Below are 27,892 nucleotides of genomic sequence, written 5' to 3'. Positions count from 1 at the left end.
TTCCCTTATTTTGCTCTCTCAAAAGCTCAAAGTCAAATTAGGAATTAATTGTAAGCACTCTTCTGGGCAAAATTACTTTTATCCTCTGTCCTCTTGGTTTCCAATCATTTACCTCTATTTTAACTATTGTACCCATTAGGAAATGTGTACATGGAATTTACTTAGAAATAAGGAATAAGGGATATCTGTACTATATATAAATAAAAATAGAACCATTTCCTCCCTACTCTGTATTAGTAACTGTTATTAGCCTTAGTGCTGTTTTCTATGTAAAGTCTAACAACATCATTTTATATTTCTTAGACATTGATGCAAAAACCTCTTGGATGGTGTGTCTTACACACGAAATAAAGAGTGCCAAGGAGCTCTTCTGAAAAACAATTATTTTCTCAATGCTTTACAGTTCTTTAGTCCTAAAGCTGATTCAGAAAACCATGAGTCAAAGCAAAGCAAACAAGAGTATTGTAAACAGCAAAGAGTTAACTTGAAAAAGTATGAGTAACAATGAAATACAAAAATCCCCCTCAGCTTTTTTCTTTCTAATATTCTCCACACACAATTTCCTGTTGGTCTCTCTGGCTTTTCTGAGAGATATTATTTTCCTTTCCAGTACCAATTTCAGCAGTGATGGCCTAAAAGGTTCTGGTGCCCCAAGTGAGACTAGATTATAGGACTCCATATGGGGTCAAAGATAGGAGGGTTCCTAAGGATTTTTACCAACAAAACAAACGCGGTGGGGTTTCACGTCACTTTAAGTAAAGATGCCAATACAAGCAAATTCTCCTCTTGTCATATTGATAAAGAAGCCAAAGACTCCTCCCGTCACACTGGTGGGAGCACTGATAAACTGAGTTGGGAACTGAACTATGAGCTGGGGTGTTTTGTGAAATTCTCCACTCTGATGTATATACACCAAGTGGAGAATGTACACACACACATACAGATATTTGAGCTCAAGAAAGAGATTTTAATTTTTTAAACAATACGTGACCTTTAGTAGGTGTCCAGGAAGTCTAGCATAAGCACAAGAAGTTTCTGGGAAGAGTTCGCCATCAATGACGAATTTACTTCCCGCCGTGACATAAGGGATTAAACGATCATAAAGGGGAGGTGGGAAGCAATGAGAAACACACTATCTCTTGCCTATTTTTTCTTCTTGAAGGGCTCATGCTTTCTGTGAGTTCCAGTGTCTTGCTGTCTGAGGACCAGTATGCAAAGGGGCTCATAGACTTCTTGTACCTTTGTCTTAGTACTTATTGTCTCGATACAGGCAAGCTGCTTCTAACAATTGTTAGTAATCTCACTCCTTGGACTGTTGTAATCTTGAAGGAGGGAGGAAGTAATTAGTGCTTTTCAGGATGTTGGAGAAGTGCCAACAGAATATTTGCATTCATTTTTCCACTCCAATGTCCTGAAAGCCAAATATGAGTTCCATGAACTATGAATTGTTCCCCTTCACGTAACAGTTGTCTTCTCAATTCCATAATAGGTAGAATCAACACTAATTCAGAGAAGCCTTGCTTGCTCTACAAAACACTGCTTTACTTCTTCAGGATCAGGAGGAAATGGTGCCTAGGGTTGTGACCAGAGGCTCTGTCTGGCTGTATTCCTAGCCGGCAACAGCACAGGCTTTGCAATCAAGCAAACTGGGTTGGCGTTCTGGCCACTTCACATCTCTCTGTAAACCTCAGTATCTTCATATGAGAAATAGGGACAGCAATTGACTCTCATATGGCTGTGAGGATTAAATAAAATGATGCAGGTAAAGTGTTTAACCAAAGCCCAGCACCCACTAAGACCTCATTAAATATGAGCTTCTGAGGTAGCTTCAGGGACTAACTCCTGCTGCCTCCAATCTCCTGCTCATGGTGTCTTGGGTTCTGTCTGTACATCTGTGCCTTGCACTTTGCATTGCTGACTGTCTGGTTCTTCCCATATGTTTTATTTAAAATTAAGGATTTAATTGTTATTAGTCGACAAAGCTAATTACCATCTTTTTACTGAGTGAAGCCCTTTCAGATCATCTGTCAGTTAAAGGTAATTCTATTACAAGATACTTTATTCTGGGACCATTAGAAAATGCCAGTCAGTTATTATTAATTCTTCCATAACCTCTTCTATTAATTAGTCTTGCTTATTCAGGACTAAGATTAGGATTATGATCTGGATAGTATTTGTATTATTTTAAAGACTTGTTTCCACCTGCTTGTGTCTAATTTCAGGGCCAGTTAGAATGCTCTTTGCTGAGGATCAAACAAGAGGCACCAACTCTTTAGTAAACTGCAGCATAGACTCTCTTTAGAACTGGTTCTAGCCTAACCCTTGATGAGAAACCAGGCCAAACTCTGCTTCCTCATCGTGTTACATTTCTAATTAGCTGCAGAATTCTTTCTACTCCAAATGGCCCCAAGCACCCAAAGGCAACAGCAATCTAAACTAGCTTTTAATTTTTTGGAAGTCATATTAGTGAAGTTCTTGTTATGTCATGTGAAATGCTGCCCAGTTGTTTGCCAGAGATGTTTAGAGGCAGCCTGTTACTTTATGGGTGGCTAATACCTGAGGTAAAGTCAAGGAAACACGAAAGTTCTTGTATTACTTGAGGTTAATTATCTGTGTGGTAAGGCTTAAATATTCAGTTTAACGTTTCTGGTTTGTTCATCTCTCCATCTAGATGGGCGTTAACTCGAAAACTGAAGGCACGTTACTGTCAGTGGAGTTTTGGGTACTGATTTTTATGAGTGCTATGGATGATGCACTTTTATTTTTTTAATTGTGTTTTTTGTACAACAGAGCAGCCAAGAAATAAAGCAGGAGTCCGTGAAATTTCACATATATGAGAAAATCCAAAGCATCTTCATATTAGGGTTAGGATAATTTCCATTTCTCTGGAAGTAAAAAACCTAAATCTCAATTTTCTTAATGTACCTAATGTCTTTATGTAATGTATTTAAGGGAATTATAGGAACAAATCAGTCATTTTAATTGCCATTAATTGTTCTTATTTTTTACACGAGCTATGCATTGATTTTTTTGTGGCATTATTAGTTTTAAAGTTGAAACAGCTAGGTTTTAGCTTTAGTATCTGGCCAGGAGTTAACACACAGCTGGGTAACTATGCAATCATCCTAAGAGAATTTATCAGGTTGCAGGAAAACTGTGAAACCAATGGATATTTTCATAAAACAGATTATAGACTCCTGTGGAACTTATAGATAAATATTATCAGGAAGGTTCTGAGTCACCTAAAGAGAAAGTGTTAACCAAATCAGCACAGAAATGTCTAGTTGTTTTTCTCTTCTTGGTATATAGAACTAAACCAAGGATGAGGGCTATGTGGGCACGGACTGTCTCTACTTCCCCCACCCCACAGATAACAATTTGTGGACAATATGAAATTTAAATGAAAACTAATATGAGTGATAGTGATTCTTTATTTCTTATACCTTTGCTGAAAGTCAGCTTGGAGTAAAATGGCTCAAACGTTGACTTTGTGAAGAAACAGTGGTCACAGAACTGATGGCAATTAGGATCATGACAAGTGTTGAGAAATTTTAAGGATTCTGCCATGAGTTTGTCACTTTCACAGCAGGGCATGTCATGCCATTTGAGTTGGATTTTAAATGTACAGTTCGAAATATTCAGAATCTTTTTTGTCTGAATATGGGTCCTAAGAATGTCTCTGATGTGAATGAGAGATGGGTGAATGCCATGGCTTAGAATGCCTACTTTGGAACTGTTCTATTTTTTCATGTTTACTGCACGTGAACACAATAACTCCCCATCTAAGTAGGTGGAGAGCTGAACATAATTTAGGTGAAATCTCACTGCTCATTTTTGTGGACACTGGTATCACCAAAACATCAGTGCTCAGATGAAGCAACTGGGGAAAATAACCAGTGCCAAATAGGTCTTGGTTGGGAGAGACTGCAGAGCATAATTGAATTTGTTCCTGTGGCCTCCAGAAATCTCAGTCACCTGAGGTCTTCAGTGTTAACTTTTCCATTTTCTCTTTCAAGAAATCAAACCCGAGAAGAACCAATTTAAAGATGTTTCTGTTAGTGATGATTTCTTTGCCGAGATGTATACGGTTTTCCCATCTAAAAGAGGCTGCCCAGCATGGAATTGGGTGGAAAGGTAAGGGAGGGCAGGGAGATTATTAGGTATGTCCTTCTGCTCCTTTCTGAGTGTTATGAAATAGTCGTACGGACAGTAATAGTGACAGGCGAGCCTAGCAGAAAAAACCCAAATAATATACAGAAACACACAGTACCCAGAATCTATTATTTTTCTGGTGTGTGTGAAAAAGATATGCAAGAAGAAGTCACACAGCCTGCTCGTATTAAAAAAAAAAACAACAAAAAACAAAAAAACTCCACAAACCCTACTTCCTAAAGAACAAGCTAAAAATCAAATATATGGAAAACCTACAGGAGTTAGTACAGATTTTCCTATTTATCTTTTCTATGTCTATCTCAGTTTCCAGGAGCATGAGGAGTATCTAGTCTGAGAATACTGCAGCCAAGCTTAAATGATGGTCCATCACACGAAAGTCCCTCTAGTCTGGCCGCATATTTTAATACCTGAGCAGAGGAGGCACAAAGGAGGGCCAGCTGCTTGACACTGTGAGCCATTCCCACCTGATGTTTTTTCAACACCCTCTGTGTGTGTAGCTCTACTAGGACTTTGGCAAAGGTCAGCTTTCTAAAGATCTTTTGTAGGCAGGAGACTTAGAGAATTTACATTCTAGAAAGTGCACATTGACTAGGAATGTAAGATCAGCTCAACTTCCCTGCTCTTTCATCTTCATCTTGCTTTTGCTCCTCTAGCATCTCCCCCATCAGCACATAGCTGTCTCCAAACTGCTCCAGTTCCCAAACCAATCCTCACCAAGGCAGGGATGAGAGCAGCAGCTCTCAGTGGTGGAAGGAGGCTTTGCAAGAGTCAACTGCACTTCTAGAGTTAGGGTCTAGGGGTCCAGACACAGCCTTAGTTGTTACCATCGAAGCTCCTTGGAATCACCTCTCCCCCAAACACACTCATACCGTGGTCACTGAGCCTCCTTCCTGACAATTAGACCCAGCTGCTGTCCCTTAGGCCTGGGGCCTCACCTGAACTCCATCCGTCTCAGCTTGCAGGGATACTGCTCAATAACACATTTCCTGCTGAAAACTGCTCGCCCTCCTAACTCCTCTGCACAGAGCATGGGCAGCCTCCCCTTCCTCTAAATGGCCAGGGTGATTGATCTTTTCTTTGCTGGTGGAATTTATCACACTGCACCTTATAATACAACTATTCAAATTTTAGAATGTCAGTTTGTCAATGACAATACCATTTCATCTTTGATTCCCACACAGTGCTACTAAGGAAGGAGCTAAAATTCTCCATGTCTTCTCTGGGCCTAATCTGTGCCTTACAGGAGGAAAGGTACAAAAAAAATCTGCTAAATAAATGATTTTTATGTCCAAGTGTTCCTTCAGCCTCTGGTTCTCAAGCCTTGCTAACGGCTATGAGAAGGTAGTTGATCCTACATGCAGAGTTTTAAGGAAATAATTAGGTGTTCGAATGCATACTGTAGAAATGAAATTTTGGATTTTCAAACTCTCCAGCCAGGGACCATCTTGGAGGAGTCAAGAGTGAGTAGATGACTGACAGCAGGAAAATGAACATTCATCCTGATGCTTTATTGTACGTTTGCAAGAAAAAATGAAGACACTATAAAATTCACTGTGGTATTTAGGCACTCATTCATTCACTCATCCATTTACAGGTTACTCATGAAAAATGATTATTTATCAGCTGGTATTATACAATGTATTAGTCACAAGTTTAGTTCAGCATGTTAAGGATTCCAAGGGTTATTAAATGATTCAACGTGTGCTCCACGTAAAACAGTTATTTTCCCTAGAAGGGTGCATCTCAAACTTTAACATGCATACAAATCACCTGGGTGGTCTGGTGAAAAGGCAAATTTTGATTCCACTGGATGAGATGGAACCTGAGATTCTAAATTTCTGACAAACTCCCAGGTGATACTGATCCTGTTGGTTCATGGATCATACTACTAAGAGGGAAGGCTTTAGAGGAATTTGTTCTGCTCTGAATAACTTTCTTTAAGAGTCTAACAGAAGGAAGACCTGTGCATGATCTAGGTTTTTCCTTCCCAGGATAACGCCGTGGGCAAAAGAGCATCAACTCTTTGAGCATCTATAAAATGAGATAAAATCAACTCTGCCTATCTTAAATGTGTTGTTACGATTGTATGAGATGTATGTGAGTGCACTCTACAAATAAAAAGCACCATGATTAATGTTGATAATGACAATTAAGTACTAATTTCACACTTCAGTTGAAATGTGGAGTCCTGAATAATGAAAACTTCAAATGCGAAAAAGACAAAAGGTTTCGTAACACAGATATCTCACTGGTCTGATTTCTTGACTGACAGTAGAGTTGGGTGGCTTCTGACACAGGGTGGTGCTTGGGTAAGAGACACGTTAAAGAAAGCTTTGCTGTGTGCCGAGTGGGGGTGATTTTTCCTTTGTTGACACATAAATAGGACATCAGTAAAGAAACAAATTCCATACAAAGGCTTTGGTGTTAAATTTTTTTTTTTTTTTTTTGGGAGTTAAATTTTGAATTTACATTTTTATCTCATTTGACTTGCACATTAACCCTAGGCATTGATATTATTTATTCCTATTTTAAAGATAAGGACCCAAGAACTCCATGAAGGCAAGGGCTATATTGTTTTGCCCATCAGTATATCCACAGCAGTAGCACAAAGCCGAAACATAGTAGGCATCCTAAACTATCTGCTTAATGAATGAATCAGACTCAGAGAGATGAGGTGCCTTGCTTATGGTGACATGCAATTAAGTGGTAGAGCAAGGCATTGTCCCAGATCCATTTGGCTTGATCCCTGGAGTTTCTCATTCAGCAGGTCTAAGCTGAGCCCAATTATTTGTGTTTTTAATGAGTCATCCCATTGGATCCCTTTGACTCAATCATTTTTGAACATGTATTTATTAAACACGTAATATATATCAGTCACATTCTAGGCGCTAGGGCTCCATCAGCAAACAAAACAGGCAAGAACCTCTGCCCTCATGGAACTTAAGTGCCAGTGGGACATCAGGCCAGTTTGAGAAACTCTGCATTACACTGTGATGATAATAGGTTCTGTTTATTCAGTTAAAATTAGCATCCAAGGGAGATTTCATTCACCCCTTCACCAAATTTGTTGTGAGAGCTAAGAGCATTCTGGGCAGATGAAAGCAAATACAAAAGGTCTTCTTTTGATAAGAAGTCAGGGCTTTTGGGGTGGAGCAATCTTTTTTTCGTGGGCCTGTTTGGCATCCCTGGCCCCTGGCACTAAATGCCATGAGCACCCCCTCATTTTCACTTGGGACAACTGAAAATGCCCAGTCCCCCTTTCCTGTTGAGAACCACTGGAGGCACTGAAGGAGAAGTGTACTGGTGGGAGGAAGCTCTGGCTGAGCCTCAGAAGGCCTTTGAAGTCTTTGAAGGACTTTCAGCCCCTAGAGGATTTTTTGGTTCCCCCTTCTGGGGATCAGGCTCTATTTCATTACGTGGAGGTACTTTATTAAGACAATGTTGTATTTTAATTATCTGTAAAGCTCCCACAGATCATCATTTTAGATTTTTGAATTGTTGCATGAAGGGTCTTGATTGCTACCATTTAACATGCATTGCCTCCCTCCCCCACTCTCTTATTCAAAATGATGAATAGAAATTTCAGGCAGGTGAAAGAAGGGGGCAAATGACTCCCTGAGTTTTAAGTGTCTGCTACTTAAAAAACCTGTAGTTACTTATTCGTTTAAATGAGTAACCTGCATAATTGCCATATTTTTAGTCCTTAAAAATCTGTTTTTGCAATGGAAATCTTCATGCAATCAGTATAATCAATTGCAAAATTAATAAACCTGGGAGATCCTCAACACAGCTTTTTTTGCTTTGAGAAATGAGGGGAAAAATATCTCCATGTGTGGTTTAGACCTGGAAGATTTTTAGTAAATTCTGAATTTTATGGCCTTACTTTGAAGTTGCTGATGACGCTCATTTTTCTGTCATTTTCTTAAATGTTTTCGGTGCCAAACTCAGCTTTTAAAATGGACAGAAGGCAGCAACTCAGGGAACCTTTTGCAGTGGGGTGGGGGGGGGAACCAATTTCTGAAAGAACTTTGCATAAAATTTCTGTATTAACTATTCCTTATTTTAGAAAAATAGCAAAGCTAGTTACATATTCATGGAAACGTGGAGGTAAATGGGAAATCAACTGTTCATCTCAAGATTTTCATCTTGTTAAATAAAAGGTGTGCTTCATTCACTGTCATAATATCAGGAACAAAGTTGTTAATGTAGGTGTTATACAACAACACAGAAAGTTCAGATGGTTGAGGACCGTGACTTCCTACTTGGAATCTAAGCAAGCATTTAGTGGGGTTTGTGCTGGGTGGGTGGCAACTCATATTGCTCTAAGAAATGCAATTAGTTGCTGAAAAATGGCTCTGTTTAAACAGTCCCAGTGTAACCATTGCCAAAATGTCTTTGTCTGGAAGGCACTATCCAAGTAATGCTATCGGAAATGTCATAAAAGAGGCAAGGGAGGTGTTTTTAGTCCTCCCCGGGCATTGCTTGTTTTGTGAATATTAATTTATTGTTTATTGCATGATGTAAAGCGAGTCAAGTGTCCCTCACTGAATGCTCCATAGTCCCGTGCTCCTGAATTTTGCTAGCTCTCACGTGGTACTGGAGTGCCTACTCCTGAATAGGTATAGCCTGCTTGAAGTCACCATAGGGAAGCTAAGTTCCATAATTTCTTATAGTCTGTGTGTAGTCTGAAATCAAAGTCTGCAGAAAATTTTAGACATCTATATCTATAGTTATAGTATATATAAACCTGGTCAAATGATATAACATATTTTTAAAGGTCTTTTTTCATCCAAGTCAACAACAAAGCACGCTGTCCAAATGAAGAACACTTTAATTGTCGATTTTTTGAAGTTTTTGTTTACTTTTAGTCACTCTCTAAGTGAAAGTAATAAAACGAAAAGGGAGGGGTACATTTTCTGTTCATAATGGGCCTCATTTTGTTTGGCATAGCACAGAACTACCTCCAGTTTAAGTTCTGTTAATGAAAAGTCCAGTGGTGTAAAAAGACAAACTCAGGAGTAGTTTGCTATGGAAAACCTAAGTCAAAATTGGTTACATCCACTAGAGAGTTGGTTTTCATTTTGCTTGGTTGGGGAAAGAAAGAAAGTAAATTAACAATCCAAGCCCTAAACTCAATTGCTAATACTGATATTCTAAAAGCGTTAACTAAGTAGAAATTTGCAATAAGTATATATGTAATCATGATATATTTTATAGAGTTGAAATTTAATTTTGAATTATTTTTCTATTTAATGCCAAATAAGAAACACAGTAAATTAATGGACAGCACCTTTTTAAAATACAGCCTAGTGGATTTTTAAAAAATCTGTTCATACTATTGGAAATGTGAAAGTAAAAATAAGGTTTTTTTTTTTTTTTTTTTTTTTTTTAAAATAAGGTTTTTTACTTTACAGTTTTTTTCCTTATTTCTTTCATGTCTTTGAAAGCAGAATTGTTTTTTTCATGAACAGTTAAGACACAGGACACAATGAAATACAAGTGCTATGTAAAGACATATCCTCATTTAACAACTAGCTGCTATAAAAATAAATTATACCATATGACTCAGGGAAGTTGTTAATAATTCTACTTTGTTTACATTATGCTTAGAAAGCAACATAGCTTAATGAGATCAGATATTAAGCTAACAGTGTATCTTGGAGTCATAACGTTTTCAAGCTCTGCCAAAACCATAGGCAGATTGAATGTGGGTAGTTTTTCCTGATAGTGTTTTCAAAAGAGGAAATGAATAAGGCCCTACTTAGTATAGAGGTTATGCATTCATTACCTTGGAAAGAGTATGAAGTACACACAAATTACTAAGCTGCTTTGAAAGGACACAAATAACATAAATGGGGAAAATTCAAGAACCATGGAGGTATTTTTATTTAAGAACTATGAATAATAATCATCATAAAAACCTATAGAAAGCCCATAATAATAAGTGACCAAGTAACACAAAAAATTATGTGGTCATGTTCTAAAGCAGGTGACCAGTGTTTAGAATTCCCATTTTCTACAAAATAAAATTTCTTCCTACTCCCAGAGCTCTTTGGATGAATTAGTTAAAATGAAGTGGGCCATAGTCAGTTTTTCATTTTTATGATTCAGAGAAACATTACACTTCTTAACCTTGGAGTTGCCTACTTGATGTTTAAAATAAATGTGATATTCAAGTAGATAACACTCGCTCTCATCCACCTTTTATTAAGGGCATGACTGATTGTTCATGTGCTAGAGCAATTTCTCATTGTTTTCATGAAAAATGCAAAAGTAAAAGTTACTGGCTGTAATTTTAGTTGCCATAAACCTGGATGTCTCTAACTTATAACACTTAATTAGAGCACAACCACCCAGCACAGCAGAATATCTAACAGCAGATTCTTTGCAGGTTTGTTTTTTGCTTTTTCAAAATCAACTTGGTATTATTTCCTCTCTCTCCTTATACTCAAGCTTTGCAAAGTGCCAAAAAATAAAAATAAATAAATAAAATAAATAAAAAGAAGCAATCCCAAACACCCACTTTGCCAAATTAGTGAGAAGGCAGGATCTGTGAAATGTAGAAATTATCCGTTTGCACCAGTAGAACACATCAGCTGTATGCGCGCAGCTGCCATGTCAAGCAAATGCACTTTTTCTAAAGGAAAGGTACGGCATGTGTCAATACTTTCAGCTTTACATAAAAATAAATACGTTTCAAAATAAGTAAAACAAGGGCAACAAGAAAGATGTTTTGCAAAGCTTCTTGCTAACTATTGAGAGATGACGTGATGCTACTTTGTTCTTGCATCCAGAGAGTGACAGAATTTCTAGGGATGGAGGGAATGTACACAGTATAATTTAAATTAGTTCTAGATCCAGAAAGGCATTGCTTATCTTGAAGACAATGCTGTCAGATGAGTATAAGCTGGCAAAATCTGGTGCTGTAAGATGTGTGTGTAGGTTATTAAGCCATACTACCTCCCAATTTTTCTATGAAACTAATTCTAGTTAAAGGAGCAAAAGGAAGTGAGTGTTATGGATGGTGGTTAGTCCATCATCCCTTCAATTCCTATCTTGTTGGTGATTACAGAAGTCTCAGAGAAATAAATTCATAGATAGTGTCTTCTTCTTTATAGAACGGTATCTGTTTTGGTTATTATTGCTGCATAACAAATCACCCCAGGAAGTTAGTGGCTTAAAACAACAACAATCATAACATAATCTCATAGTTTTTGTGGGTCACAAATTTGGGATAGGCTCAGCTAGGTGGATCTAGCTTGCAGTCTTTTACACGGTTAGAGATAACTAGTAGTTGGTGCTGAAATAATGGTCTGGAGCAGTTGCTGGCTGGCCTGGCATATCTCTTCCTATCTATCTCTCTATCTTTCCATCTCTCCATCTATCTATTGTCTTCACATAGCGTCAGGGCTCCTCCATGTGGCCTCTCCTGGTGGGCTAAGTTGGGCTTCCTCACAGTATGGTGGCCTAATGGCAGTCTGACTGCTACATGGTTGCTTAGGGCTCAGTATGAGTGTTCCGTCAAACAAGGTGGAAGATATAACAGTTTTTTTTTTCTGACCTAGGTTCAGAGTCACACAGACTTCTACCACATTTTATTGGTTACAAGGAAAGAGGATAATTAAATTCCACTTCTTGATATGGGAGTGGTAAGGTTTAGAAGATCTTGTGGGAGCAGAGGTATTGGGATGGCCATCTTTGGAAAATACTGCCAGTGTTTTTTACTCTGAAAAGGTTATTTTTGCAAAGTTGGGGATGGTGATATTTTGAGTAAAAGTAAATGTACTCTTTGCTAGTAGGTAACTGATGATGAATTATTATAGTAAAAAATTAAAATAATAAAAGGAATCTAGTAGTCTCTTGACTCCTTGAGGCAAGATATGTTATTTGTTAGTGATACCTCTATTCCATGGAAATTCTAGTAATTTCCCTCATCATTAGTAGGTCTTTGTTATTTCTTCTGCCTCAGGCCTGCCAGTAGGTCTGGAATTACACCCTTAGTTGAAACAGATTCACTTTTATTACAAAGATCCAGCAACAGTGGGAATAACAGAGAAGTAAAGGCCATTTGGCTCAGTTAGGTTAGGAAAGAGGAGAAAACTCATGTCGACATTGAACTGACAGAGGGGATAAACTATCTTATGCCAGTCTGGTAATCTCTCTTGGTGCAACTTTCCCCTCCTGTGAAATAGAAAGGAGCACTCCTGACAAAACAATCGTGAAGCAAAGCTAAGAAAAATATTTGGGAAACAATTTGCAAATACATGGTTCTATCTGAATGCCAACTGGAAGATGCAATTATAGCTCTTGGATTGACTTGCCTACATGTCTATGGCATGGTCTTTGTCTTTGGACCATGGACCCATCACCAGGACACTTCCTTTGAATTTTTTTTTCCTCTAGTCGGGTTGGATTTCTGCTAAGACACCCACATTCCTACCTGGTCTTCCTCTCCAGCAATGGAATGTCCTCACTTGGTAGCTGGCAGGGTGAGCTAAACCCCTACTAAGAGGAATAAAATACTCTGAATTTTCTGACACTGTGGTCTATTAACAGCAAATTTTCACTAAGTGAGAAAAAGAAGTCTGATCACAAAGGTCTGCAAAACCTCCGAGGCAAATGCCTACTGAAATCTGATACAAACTTGAGAGTGAGCAGTACATAGGCACTTGCATACTTGAAAGCAGAAGCAAGAATGTGGTAGTGTAAGAGGAATGTTTAGTCCACAGGCATCAGAAGCCTACCTTAAAAGGGTAACCCAAAAGGACAAAGATTGTTTCACTACTTGGAAGTCAGTGAAAGCTCATACTCTGCAAAAGGATTTGGTGGTGCCCAATGAAGGGTTACCTGACTGATTATAGTACTACAGAATATATGAGTTGGAACTCATCTCTTCAAGATCATCAGGGCTGGCAAACTGAAGCTCTTCTGAACGTGATGTTCTGAGATGAACATTGCTCCAAAATTCCAAATCTATGGGATATTTAAAACACATTTACTGCAAGGCCTCAGAGGCAGGTTGCAGTCAGCTTCATGCTACAGGATAGGAAAGGTAATACTTCTTGGTGTTTAGATAAAGATGACCAATTATCCTTGACACTCTCAGCTACCTTTCCATTCCCATTAAATAATTCCTGATTTTAAGATATTTGGAAGGAATCAAACCCTGATTTTAAGATATTTGGAAGGAATCAAACCCCAACCGATCTTAGAAAAGCATATTAGAGATATAGCAATTATTGCCCAGATAAGGAGATAAGAAAAGTTTCCTACAATCCTTTAAGTCAAATTATTTACCTGCAAGAGGCTCACCTGTATGGCAAGCACAGCTTGGTGCTTTTGTAAAGTCCTCGAACTCTCTTCTAAAAGAAGCCGTGTTTAAGTAATCATCCATTTATACCATTTATACTGGCAGATAACTGCACACCAAGCAACACTTTGTACTTTTCAGAGAAAATCTGAAAGAAACAGATTTTCCTAAAATGGGATTTCAGTGATATTTTGAGTTAAACACAGTGTTTCTCTTGTTTCTGTACTTTAGAGTCTTTACTACCGGTGAGCAAAGAAAAGCAGTGATTCCAGAGACTTTCATAAGGCAGATAATATAGATGGTATTCACTCTTTTGCATTGTTCCTAGTGAAAAACTTCCACTGGGCTAATTCGTCTTGGAAAAAATTTCAACTGTGTACTGCACTGTTGAAAACTGGGCATAAGAACAAGTAAGGTCCTCCTTGAAAACATAATATTTCATGGATTCAAGATGCATCAAGGAGGCATAATCCCAGATTGAAAGACTGAGTTGCTCTGGATAGAAAATTGATACAAAATGTAGAACTTTGAAACCAAAAACCTGCCTACTTTTGCTTAGCAATTGCATACTGTGGTTTCTCAATGTGAGCTTTGTGTAAACAGATTAACTTTGTTTTCTAAGTGTTTCCAAAGAGCCTGGAAACTAAGGATCAAGTACTGCTTCTGCCCAGCCCTCAAAAACCAACGAACTCTTCCCCAAGCTCAACACCTGTTGTTGAAAATCTACCACACAGTGGCCTTCATCTTCTATGCCAACAGATGTGAAGATGCCCAGAGGTACCTCAGATGTTTGTGCTTCTAAGTCTCTTGGGGCACCAGGAAGGGGAGGGAAAATGATTCCGGAATTCCAAAGGTCACTGCTGGATCGAAATAATGAAAATTGCCCACATGTTGGAAAAAACTCAGATGTGATTACTGGAAAGTCTGGCAATCAGACCAAGAAGAACTAACTGGGTTAGAGTTTCATTTATACTTAAAAAAAAGGGAGAGAGAGAAAGAAAGAAAAGAAAGGTGTGCCAGGGTGAGAGAGAAATAATTATCAGCCTTCAGGCTACCATAATTAACAAATTCAAACAGAAAACGGAAGAACTCTTAAGGGATCAAGTGTGAACTGTCACACCTAAACAATTACTCATTTCTGAAAATAAATTTAAGAATTTAAGTGATTGAAGAGAGTGAAAATTAGAGTATTTTTTTTTTGCAATAAAGGAAGACTACAATATATATTTGAATTTTCTTTCAAAGCACTTATAGCGTCTGATAATCATTTCCTTACAACTATTTTATTCTAAGGACAGCTTTTCTCTCTAATTTCTCACTACTCTTTACTTGGCAGTACTGGAGCTCTGCATGGTGATGCTAACATGATTATATATGTAAAAATATGTACTTTCTGCATAAAATAAACTTGATGATTATATGTCACAATCTCTGCTTTGAAATCCTTTTACTCTGGTTATTTAGAGGCACCGTGGGGTAGTACCCACGGGGTTTGGAGGCTTAGTCAGAACTTGGCTCTAATACCAGCTATATGGTCTTGGGTACAGGTTTTCCTGTATGTATTATTCCTTCACCTAGCAAGTAAAATAGGCACCTGAGAAGCGACAGGGTAGGTGTATGTGCTGTAGTTACACAGAGATTGCCACCTTACCCTCACAGAGCTTTTAGGCAATTTCACTTCAGTGTGCCCCATTCTAGAATAGAAGCATGACCTGGAGGTTCCCAGGAAGGGCCGCTGAGTGCTGAGGGTGGGATGGGGTGGGGTGGGGTGAGGAGGGGAGGTCAGGGAATACTCCTCAGAAGATAAGACTGGGACCAGAGGCTCTAGTAGGAGTTAGCCAGCAGAAGAGCAAGGAGGGGTTGTGGAAAGAGAGCTTTAGACAAAGACAACAACATGTGAAGACCCAAAGGCACTTGATCTGCAAATATTTTCTGAGTGGGCTTTCAGCCTAATATATGTGTTTTGAGACAAGAAAAGACAAGAGTTTTGTGGAGAACTAGAATCTTTTGGAGACAAACTGAAAAGATGATAAACTTTTGAATAGTATCTGTAGTAGTTATCAATGGTTTTCATGCAGTTTTCATTTTTTTTTAGTCCAAAGGTTTCATGGAAAAGCACACAGGTGAAGGCCCAAGGCTTTGCTTAAAGTGACAAGTGGAAATTTCTTACATGACACCAGCACCCCTGAAGCTGGTGAGGATGCAACCCAGGCTTCCCCAATGTCTGATGCATTTTCCAAAATAAACACATATTTTAGGGTGAGGCTTCTAAGCTTTTAGTTTGTATAAAAATCACCTGGGGGTTTTGTTAGAATGCAGATTCTGATTCAGTCTGGGTGGGCCTAAGACTGGGTGCAGAATTCTGATACTGAGACTCTGGGTAGGCCTCAGAGTCGCTATTTAGAGTTCCCAGGTGATGCTAATCCCTGTGATTGAGGACCTCACTTCAAATAGCGAGGTCTTAAAGCACTTAAGGAAGGCCCAATTCAGGGAGATCAATGTACTGAAAGTTTCAGTATTTTGAAATAATTTACCTAAAATACATTCTGTCATTCTTTCTCTCTCTCTCTCTGACACACACACACAGGTGTACATACTTAAGTTCATCCTGAGGACTATACACAAATGTATAACAACTAACCAACCAATAGAGAATGTAGCAACTTTTCTGGTTATTATTATCAGTCTACAAATGGGTTAAACACATATCCTGTCGACCATCACCCTTTTTAATGTTTATGCACTTATACTTTTCTTTCTGTTTTGTTCTAGTGTTATTAGTATCAGAGTAACACAAATACACGTTGCCTCCAAAGTCCAAGAAGGTCCACCAGGTGTTGTTTGTACCTTTATCTTTGTAGGGGAAGGCTCAAGGTGCATCAGTATGTCTCTTCTTTAGAAAAAAATATCCCAATATGCTCCAGAACACTGAACTCACAGAAACTTCCCCATGGGGCAGACCTGTGAACTTTCTTTACGTCCCCCTCTCTGGCACACATATCTTATTAAGGCTTTCAGATCCTTGCCTTTTCCCACTCATCAGATCCAATTAGTATACTGTCCCCAGAAAATGGACTGGGGTGATGTTTTGTGGGATACCAATTCAATCAAGGTCCCTGTGAGAATGATTCAGAGATAAGTGGGTATTTAAAGCTATCAGGCTTGCCTGTGTTTGTCCAAATATCCCACCCCAATCATGAGAGCCCTACTCCTTCCCAACTAGTCTCCCATGTTAGCAAAAGAGACCTGGTGGCCTGGTATATTTAAATGAAATAGCAATTCCAACTCTTACAGTCAAGCCCTGGCCTGATTCTCAGCCAAGTCTGCCTTTCAGCTACATGAGATGAGGAAATTATACGGCACCATAGAGGCTTTCTGGTTCTCTACAACTGCCTTGGGTTGGAAATTGAAAACTTTATGTTTATCTTTTTCTTTACATACACTCTCCAGAGCAGCTGTAAGTAGTCGTCATTCTCCCACCCCCCAACATCTTGGTAATCACTAATATTACCACAGCCACTACCTGCCAGCGCCTTGGTCTCCATCTTCACTCGAGGCCACAATTGGTAATAATCTGAGTGACTGTGATGCTATGCTGTGGATTACCAGTGTTTTCTATTCCTCTGACACTCTGTGCACTCTTCAAATAGGAGCAACTCAATCCCAGAATCCCATTTTGAGGATCTATTTGTCACGCCCCCATACCTGGTACCAATTACTGCCTCGGTCAGAGTCCCAGCAGCAAGCACAGCACACACACGAGGTTTAATGGTCGTTTAAAACAGGACTAACCCAGTTGTCTCCAGAAATGCCCATCAATCTGTGCTGGCTGCAAAGAGCCAACATTTTCTTCTATTAACTATATAGTATTACCTTTCACAGGTAAGTTTTATAAACCATCTAGAATTCACTTCTGTATATCATACAGATTCATTTTTTCTCCATAGAATAAGCCAGTTTACCATGAACCTTGCTAAAAATCATCACTGATTTGTGATGCCACCTTTATCATATATCAACTTCCCATTTATGCAAATGTCTGTTTCTAGGCTCTGCATTTTATTCCATTGGTCTATTTGTGTGTTGCTTTTATTATTCTGGCTGTGTAGTGTGCCTGAATATCTGGTAGACAGTTCATGTGCCTTACAGTCATATACATATATGTCAGATTCAGTATACTATGATCTTCACACAATCCTTCATGCTCAATTACCAACAGATGATTTTAAACTACCATGTAGAGAGGGTGAGGGGTGATCTTTAGTACTTCTGTTTTGCTGAGCAAGGTGTACAACAAAAAGATAAGCTGAATTACTCATTTGTCATCTGTGATTTTCCTTCTCCACCCTTTCCTACACAGTGCTCCATCTTTCCTTTCAATAATACTGACTATGGGCTGAATTATGTCCTCCCCCCAATCCCCCACCCCCGCCAAAAAATGCATATGTTGAAGTCCTAATCCTAGTACCTCAGAATGTGATATACTTGGAGATAGGATCTTTAAAGAGGCAATTAAGTTAAAATGATGTCATTAAGGTGAGTCCTAATCCAATATTACTGCTGCCCTTATTAAGAAGAATAAATTTGGACACAGAAATGTACAGAGGAAAGACAATATTCAGACACAGGGGGAAGCTGGCCATCTACAAACCAAGGGGAGAAGCCTCAGAAGGCATCAAAACAGTTGACACCTTGATCTTGGACTTCTAGTCTCCAGAACTGTGAGAAAATAAATTTCTATTTTTTTAAGGCACCCAGTCTGTAGTACTTTGTCATGGCAGCTCCAGCAAACTAATACAACCAGGTATTGAAAGAATATCAGTTTAAAGGGGTGCACCAGAAAAGTTAACTATGTGAAGTGATGGATGTGTTAACTAATCATATAGTGGTAATTATTTCACAGTCTGTCTGTATATCAAATTGTCACGTTGTATACCTTAAATTTACACAATGCTACATGTCAATTGTATCTCAATAAACCTGGAAGAAAATAGTCATGTTAAAAAAAATAAAGAGGTGCACCAAACTTTAGTCTAGTTATCATGCCCATATACCTTAATCTTGCCCTGTCCAAACCTATGGCTCTATTTTGGTCTTTTTTCTGAGGAGTAGACCCGCTCATCAACTGTATTTTTGCCATTCCTCCATGGATATCTATCTAGTACCTGGAACTCAAGTGCTCCAAATCTCAGTTGTGATGTTTTCCTCCAATTCTGCTAATCTCTGGTTGTCTCTATCTTACATAATGGCCATGGAGAGGCCTAAGAGTCATTCTAGACTTCTGCTCCTGCCCTCCTATACATCCCTTTGAATACACATCAAAAGAGTCAGTTTATCCTACTTTGGATCTTTTCTCAGGGTGTGCTGTTATTCCCTTGATAGGGAGGGTCTAGAGCCTCAGCAGGGTGTGCGACGGGACTTGCTCTCTGCTCCTTGGCTGTTGCTGCCCTGTCAGGGGCAGGGTCTGCTCCCCAATTGTTGGAACGAAGCCCTAAGGGTTGGCTTGATCAGGCTCTGTTGCCCTTGAGTGCATGCTCTGCCCCAAAGGAGGCGATTGCTGTAGCAAGTGAGGCCCTTGCGCTCACAGAGAACCTATGCACTGCTTGTGTAGGCGTCTGTGGCTCTGTTCAGAAGCAGCCCAAGGTTGCATCCCTTCCTCTGTTGTGCCTGTCCCAGATCTGGTGCAAAGCTGTGGTGTGGAGTAGGCTGGGGCTGGGGGTTGAGGCACTGTGGCTGTAGAAATTGAGGTGGCTGTGCTTCTGCCAGAGATCTGGGCTGCCTCTGTGGCAGTCTTGTCCCAGCACCTATTTTCCCCAGATCCAGCACTAAGCTGCAGTGTGGAGTGGGCGGGCAGAGCCGGGGTACTGTTGCTGGGAGAGGAACCGCTGTATGCTCCTGTGGGCACTGACACTGGCCACTGCCGCCCCACCCAGGTCACAGTCCAGAACCCCTGGTCTGTCTCTGCATGACTAGACTGCGTCTTTTCCCAGGGCTCTCAGTTGGCCCAGATCTTACAGCAGGCTGTGGTGTGGAGTGAGTGGGCCTCAGGTGTTCACCCTGTTCAGACTGGGAAGTGCAGTGAGTCGGCTGCCGCCTGTGCAAGGCTCTCTCTGCCTTGACTGTTGGCGAGCCAGCACGCACACACTCCTCACGAGTGGAGTCTAGGCTTCACCAGCCCTTCTGTCTGTCCCAGTGATTCTCCCAGCAGCCACGGGGGCTTGTCTCCTCCACACAGGATCCCAGGACTGTGATGTCCAGATTGTGGCTTGACCTGTTGGCTCCCCAGGGTGAGGGTCCACCCATGTGAACCTTCTCTTCCTTACAGACCCTTCCCTGGGGTGCAGCTCCCGACCCGATGCCTCTTTTCTGTCCTACCCAGTTACATGAAGATCTTTCTTGCAGCTTTGATTGTTTAGGAGTTCTTCTGCCGGTTTCCGGTTAGTTTTCTGTGAGAATTATTCCACACAGAGATGTATTTTTGATGTTTTTGTGGTGGGAGGGAGCTGCATGTCCTCCTACTCCACCATCTTGATCTATGATTCTATTATTTAAATTAAAAAGTTCGAATTCCTCAGCAAGGCGTTCAAGGTCTTTTATAATCTGGTCCAAACTACCACTTCATCATTTTTATTACCACATCTTCCTCTTGGCTAAGTACCCTTCACTCCTGCCACACCAATAGATTTTTTTACATCCTCCAGTACAAAATATATTCTCACACTTTGTTTTTGGTCATGTTAGTCACTGCCTGAGATGCCTTTCATTCCCTATTTTACTGTTAAGACTCCACACATCCTTTGAGGCCCAAATAGATTGGTATTTTCTCCAAAAAACCGTCCTTGTAAATTGGCACTCCCAACTGTGATTGGCAGTTTCATACTTTGCACCTCCTATTGTACTTTTTGAATCCCATTTCCTTCATATTTATTACATTTTGTTTTAGTTTGGTTTCACTGGCCTTCCCCAGGAGGTAGGAAGGTTTGTGAAAGCAAAGGCAATTTTTTTGTTCATTTTTCTATACCAACCCACTATACAGTGTAGGGCTTTGTACACTATAGGTGATCTTTAAATGAGCTGAATGAGTATAAGAGTTTGCCAAGTATCAATTCTATAAGAGTTTTGAGTTTGAAAACATGTTACAATTTAATTAACTTTAGTTCACTTATTTTGTGGAAAATATGGTTTACTTGTTCACAGACCCAAAGGCTGATTTCTCTTTTTGGCTATAAAGTAGATCTTAGAAAATATTATGAAAAATGAAGTACAAGTTAATCAGAGAAGTGAAAATTAAATTTTCCTTGAAATGTCCTCAGAATTAAAATTCAGAGAAACCATTCAGAAGGCAAAAATGTGGTTACATTTACCAAATCTAAAATATTTTTAGTAATATTTTATGGTGATTGTCAATCTTCTCAGGGCTCAGACACAGACTATGGAAGAAGCAGGTCTACTTTTCTGAATCTAGAGGAAATGTTATTTGGAATTGAAAGTGCCCTTGCAATTTGAGAGACTATATAGCAAAACATACAGCACTTGAGATGTAGCCAACACTAAGTAGATTCAAACCTTTCATTATCTTTACCCTTTCCCCCAATTATTTCTGAAAGCAAGTCTGGTATAAGTACCATTTACTCCTAGGACAGGATCCTGGGGAGTCACTGCCTAACCCATTACACACTCTCAAGGTACGGTATCCTTTTGCCTTAGATTTAGTTGTTGTGTTTTTGTTTCTTGCTTTAAGGAAGAAACTTCTTAAAGTTTCTTACTGTAGAGTTGTGTTGGAGAAACAGAGGCTGTTCTAATTTAAATGTCTAATAGGATTACTGTGTGTGCTTTTTAAGGACTCCCCAGTGATGCCTTTTAGAGCCCTGGGTCTTCAGAGTCCACGATTTGAAAATTGCTGACTTAATAATTCAATTTAGCTTTATGGAGGAAACATAATAGTGATTTTGCTCTGACAGCATGAGTTCTGAATGTTTCCACTCCCTAGAAGGTGATAAGGCAACTCTTCACTAGATTTCTTAAAACTCAGCAAGGAGAATCTCTCTTAGTAGTGGTCAAATGAAATGCAGTTAGAAAATTTGACAGGAGAAGGTAAAATATTTGACATCCTCTACATACTCATATATAATGCTCTCCACACATGTGGATTCCATTTCTCCACCCAATTCCATATTAAATGTATAGAGTACTGAGTAGAGTTCTCTTTGCTATACAGTAGGTCCTTAGTAAAAATACTTAATGTTTTAAGTTGCCAAGGCTGTGAGTGGCTGGAAGGCTCTCACACTGCCTTTGGTTTATCTCTTATGTTTTCTCCCTTAGAATGTAAATTGCTCAAGTACAGCTACAAGTTCTGGACTTGTGCAGTGAATAACAGGAAGCGGTGCAACATACCTTGGGCTAATCCCTCTGAAGTCCCACCGCCCCCCTCCATTAACTTCCTTGTGCTATTTCTAGTTGGCAGCCACTGCTCAGCATCTCAAAGAGATGGTAACTGGATTTAGTGGGACTTCTCTAAATCCCACAGTCATGGTGTCATTAAACTCTCATGATTCTATTTCCACTTATATTTATCCTTTATTCTCATAAATAATATCAAGACACTCTGTTGAATCAGCTATGGAGGATATTAAAAAAAATAAACACAAAGCTCTCACTGGATGCATGACGCCCTTCCTTAGGTTGGCTTTTACATTCTGAAACATACATGGAAGAGTGCATATAATGTAAATGTACAGTACAAAATAATAAAATGAACAGCAATATACCCTCCACCCAGTTTGAGAAATAGAACATAACAATACCTCTGAATTTCCCGATGTCATGGGTCCCTCCCTAATCCTATCACCTCTTGCCTTTCAGAGGTAACCACTATCCTGAATACTGTTTTATTAATTCCCTTGCTTTTCTTTATGGTTATACCACATATGTATGTATCCTTAAATAACAAATCACTTAATTTCATGAGCTTCTGAACTTCATGTAAACTGCATCACATCTATGTGTATGCTTCTGTGACCTGCCCTTTTTTGCTCAACATTATGGCTTTGAGATTAACCTGTGTTGTTGTCTAAAGCTGTGTTTTGTTTATTTTTATTGTTGTATTTAATCTATTGTTTGATCTCAATTTTTATATCTATTCTCTTATTGATGGACATGTGGGTTGTTAAATTGTATACACTAAGATTATACGTTATACCTTACATTAAGATATTAAATAGAAAATTTCTAAACAAAATACTTTCAAATTGTTTAATCAGATTTCCTTTTTGCCTGAAATGGCTATGTGCAATTCAACTGAACTTTTCTCTAATTCGTAAACTGCTCAGGCATTATCATAGCAGTCACTTTGAAAAGATACTAGTGATATGCCGCTAAAAGGGCGCATCAGCCACAGACAGACAGAAATATATTCTGTAGTGGGTTGAATAAGTGTTCCCCCTGAAAGTCCATGCCCACCAGGAACATCATTATGTGCACTTATTTGGAACTAGGGTCTTTGCAGATGCAACTAATTAAGATGAGGTCATACTGGATTAGGGTGGGCAGTAAATCCAGTGACTGGTGTCCTGACAAGAAGAGAGGACACAGAGAGACACAGATGCATGGAGAAGAAGGCCATATGACTATGGAGGCAGAGATTAGAATAATGTAGTTACAAGCCAAAGTATGCTAAGGATTGCTGGGAGCCACCAGAAACTAGGAAGAGGCAAGGAAGGAGTCTTTCCTAGAGGCTTCAGAGGGAACATGGCCCTGCCAATTGATTTCAGACTTCTAGCCTCCAGGACCGTGAGAGAATAAGTTTCTGTTGTTTTCAGCCACTCAGTTTATGATCATGTGTCATGGGTGCCCTGGGAAACTAAAACACCCTCTATGAGTAAAGATGGATGAGATGCACCTCATGGAGCTTTGTATTCTAGAAGACCCTGCCTAGTTTCCCAGCTTCAAAACTCTCAAGTAGCTGCGTCTTGGTTTGCATGTGGGGCTCCTTGGGCACCAGGATCATGACCTCCTACAACAGTTCCACAGGCTGAACTGCAGTCCACAATGGTCCATCTGCAGTTGGCTGACGGAGTTGATGTCAGGTTATAGAGCTCCTGTTGGGCTGTACTCAGTGAGTTCAGGCAGTGGTGAGGGGCAGCTGACATTATAGGGCTTGTCCTCTGCAAGGACTGTGGGCCCACCCACTCACTGTGCCTGAGCAGTCCTCCTCAGTCCTGGAAGAGGCCGTATCTGGATGGAGGTGATTAGCCTAGTGGAAGCTCTGGCTGCCCCAAGTCCAGCAGATCACCCCAAGGGTTGACAGGATTTTCACACTGGCTGGGAAGCTCAGCTCTCAGCCAGAAAGCCTCAGCAAGTACCTGTAGGGCAAAAGTTGCCTCCAGTGTTTAAACAAGCACTGTTGGCTCTGTTGGCTCTTATTTTCTTATTTCTGGCCTCTCAAGGAATCCTTTACTTCTCAACAGCTTTGCTATAGATTTTAAACATTTTCAATGTTTTATTTAGCATATTAACTTGTGCTGTACTAGAAGGTTTTCTTTGGACATTTAGTCTATCATTTGAGCCTAGCCACCGAGGGCTAGAATTTAGCTGTCCCTTGCAAAACGGCATTAGTGGTTAACCAAGAATCACATTCTACTGAAGAAATATAGGTATTGTAATCTGTTAGCTGTCCATGTTCATTCTTTAATTCAATAGTCATCTATATAGGTAAGCCAGTGTACTAGATATCGTTAGGAATCCAAAGACAATAGAATCGATCTAAGCCTAGCAGACTATCTATAAATCAGATAAGTATCTGGTAATTTTTTTTTTTTAATTTATTTATTTTTGGCTGAGTTGGATCTTCGTTGCTATGCATGTGGGATCTTCCTGCACCAGGGCTTGAACCCATGTCCCCTGCGTTAGCAGGCAGACTCCCAACCACTGCGCCACCAGGGAAGTCCCAGTATCTGGTAATTTTGTTTATAGTTTACCCATGACATAATTCTGTGTATTAATTTATTTAATTACAAATTTCAAAATAATAAAAAGAATTTCCTTCCATTGTTGTTAAAGGAGAAACATCTAGATATGGCTATAGATTTGATTGATCATAATGTCTAAATTTGGGATTACTTATGAATTAATCTGCCAGTTACAAAGATATCTGTAACAGGGAATGCCCCTACTTTAATTTTATTTTTTATTGTTTTGAAAAGTTAAAAATTCCTTAATTTTTTATTCCTGGTACGACTACCACAATTTACAGGGAAATATACCTGATATAATGAAAAGAAAAAGGACGAGACAAAGCTACAACAGATAAAAGACCTCAGGAATGTACATCTAATTGACACTCCATTGCATTAATCAACAGCTGCACTTTCTGCAAGCTGTGGCTAGGACAGTCCTGAACAAGAAGGGTTTCCTGTTTAAGCTGTAGTACCGTTTATAACTATGGATCATCGTTCCTTCTGCGGCAGGTTTTTACAGTTGCTCTAATGCTTTTGGGACGACTGTCTCAAAGTAACCTGCAGCTTTCTTGACAACTCCTCGCTCTCTCTCCTGCTAAGAACCGTAGCCCTTTTCTTCTGAGTTTTTAGAACCTTCTGCTACCATCCACCACTTCCACCACCAGATCTATAACCACCACCATAGGGACTGCCCAAGCTTCTTCCACCAAAACTGTCCCCCTTTATGGGTCCATAATTTGATTGCTGCTGTCCACTATAATTTCCAAAATCATTATAGTTCCCAACACCACCATAGTTACCTCCAAAATTTCCTCCTTCATTGTAACCATCATATCCTCCACCACTGCCTCCGTATCCACCACCTTGGTTTCCATATCCAGGTCTACCACCACCAGCCTCCTCTTCCACCAAAGTTTCCACCACAGCCAAAGTTACCTCTACCACCTCCAAAGTTTCCTCCACTACCCATAAAGTTGCCAGATCCACCTCCACGACTTCTTTGTGATCCAGCAGACTGCATTTCTTGTTAGAAAGGGGCCTTTTTCACTTTACAATTATCCCCATTAATAGCGCGGTATTTCTGAACAACAATTTTATCAACTGTATCATGATCATCAAAAGTTACAAAAGCAAATCCTCTCTTTTTTCCACTCTGCCTGTCTTCCATAACTTCTATGGTTTCAATCTTGCCATACTTTTCAAAGTAGTCTCTCAAATTATATTCTTCTGTACCTTTTTTTTTTTAACATCTTTATTGGAGTATAATTGCTTTATAATGTTGTATTAGTTTCTGAGGTATAACAAAGTGAATCAGCTATACGTATACATATATCCCCATATCTCCTCCCTCTTGCATCTCCCTCCCACCCTCCCTATCCCACCCCTCTAGGTGGTCACAAAGCACCGAGCTGATCTCCCTGTGCTATGCAGCTGCTTCCCTGTATCTTCTTTAATACCACCAACAAAAATTTTCTTCACTGTTAGATGGGCATCAACCTTGTGTGGCTGAGCACACATTGCTGCATCCACCTCTTCAACACAAGAGTTAGTCACAAAACCAAGTTCCCTGGGATGTTTTGTTTGGGGGGTCTCTCATCACCACATAATCTGTAAGTGTGCCCCATTTCTCAAAATGTTCTCTTAAGCTATCATCTGTAGTTTCAAAGCTCCGACCACCAATAAACAGTTTTCTCAACTATTCTGGTTCCTTTGGATCATGGCCCTGCATTTTGAGACTGGACTCACCTCTTCCAAATTGAGTTCAATATCGCCTCTACTTTAAGTGTAGTCAAGTAACTTAATTTCATGTAGGCAGCTTCCTTTTTGCTTGTAGGGAAAGTAGGTGTTGGCTCTTGTATTCTTTTTGAATGTTATTTCAAAAGCTATTTCTGTGTACCATCTGGTACACCATTATTCAGTTTCTTTAACAATAAATAGCAAAGTTGTCACTAACCTACAGAAATGAGGGCTGTTGCAACTCCGCTTTCCTGAACTTGAGGCACCAACTTGATTAGAGAAGGGAAACTAAAGACTCCACTTCTCTCCCCTCCTATCCCTCATCACAGCTGATCAAAGTCCTTTCTCCTGTACAATCTACCAATGGGGGAGGGATACTGGTTTGCATGAAATTGTACAGTGAGTGATTGAGAGATCAGTCTCTGAAATTCAAGTCCTGGCTTTGAAACATCCTAGTTGTGTTACTGTGGTAGGCTCTAACTTCAAGCCTGGGTTTTCCTCATGTATGAAACTGGGTGCAATAGCATGTTTTGCAGGATTCAAGTAAATATTAAATAGGATAATGTATGAAAAGTGATTACATATATTATCTGGCATTAGTTCAGTGTTAAATAAATGTTGATATGAAGCTATGACACATGTGGTCCAGTCTTACAGCAGTATAGCAGTCAAAGCCTGGAAGTTGAAAAAAATCTAATATGCTCAGTCTCCTTACTTATACTTAACCAACCCTCTGAAGAGGACACATAGCCTTTTGCAACACTTCTTAAACCCTCTTTGCTTTCACACCTACTCAGTCAGTTATTTGACTCACGTTAAACTCCTGCCCCATAGACAAAGAGCCTCTCCTCCTTTCAGTCCTCCCTCTTCTCCCAATTTTGAATCACCTAATAGCAAGGAAAGACACTTCTCTAGGGAGATCTGAAGAAGAAAATGAGTGGGCAAAATCAAAATTCTCTGAGTGGTTGTTAACCACTGTTTGTTTGATGGTGATAGAATGGCCAACATACTAATATACAAAAACTGCTTTCTCCCATCACGTTTTATCAATTCTGATGTCCTTTTAAAAAGTATCATTCATTCACACATTATTGTAAGATTCTGCAGCCAGAAAACTGAATCAGTGACCAATCAGATTCAAAGGACTCGTAGCTTTGATGGTCAGGGGAGCAGGTAATTTCGGAGCAAGATGCTCCAAACATAGAGTGATAATAAGAAAACCATAATATCATTTAAAGTATGATGTACATTTGTATTACACTTTACAATTTTATGAGTGTTTTCACATAAGTTATTTAATCTGATTCCCCACAAAAATCTTGTGAGGTTGGCAGACTGAGGATAATTGTGTCCTTTTTAATAAATGCAGAGACTGTAACATAGGAGACTGACATGGGAGGTGCTGCAGTGAGTGGCTTTAGACAGTCGGAGAGTCAGATGAGAGCTCTGGTCACCCAGGAGGGAGGCCGATGAGGGGCACAGGAAGGGAGGGCCCCTCTTAGCCCTGCCATGGACCCTGAGGAGCAGAGCATCCCATTTGGTACTGATGCCTTAGCTTGTTGATTCTTGCCGTATATCCTTCCAGGCATTTTGTGGCTATCTTATGATGTTGGCACCATAATGGAATTTTATCTGCAAAACACGTTAGCCTAAGAGAAAATTCTATTAACACTTGCCTTTCCTTTCTTCTGCGCGGATATAAAAAAAAAAAAATGAG

General features: G+C 39.6%; 1 long non-coding RNA gene across 2 annotated transcripts in view; it reads right to left on the bottom strand.

Annotated features, from left to right (window-relative positions):
• The window catches only part of LOC132372001 (uncharacterized), a 246,119-nt gene that overhangs the window by 52,157 nt on the left and 166,070 nt on the right, over window positions 1–27,892 (bottom strand). The window lies entirely within an intron of this gene.

This window comes from Balaenoptera ricei, chromosome 9, assembly GCF_028023285.1.
Source record: "Balaenoptera ricei isolate mBalRic1 chromosome 9, mBalRic1.hap2, whole genome shotgun sequence".
NCBI classification, from domain to species: Eukaryota; Metazoa; Chordata; class Mammalia; order Artiodactyla; family Balaenopteridae; genus Balaenoptera; species Balaenoptera ricei.
Note: the sequence above shows the minus strand (reverse complement) of the source record. Positions and strands in the feature narration are given on the sequence as shown.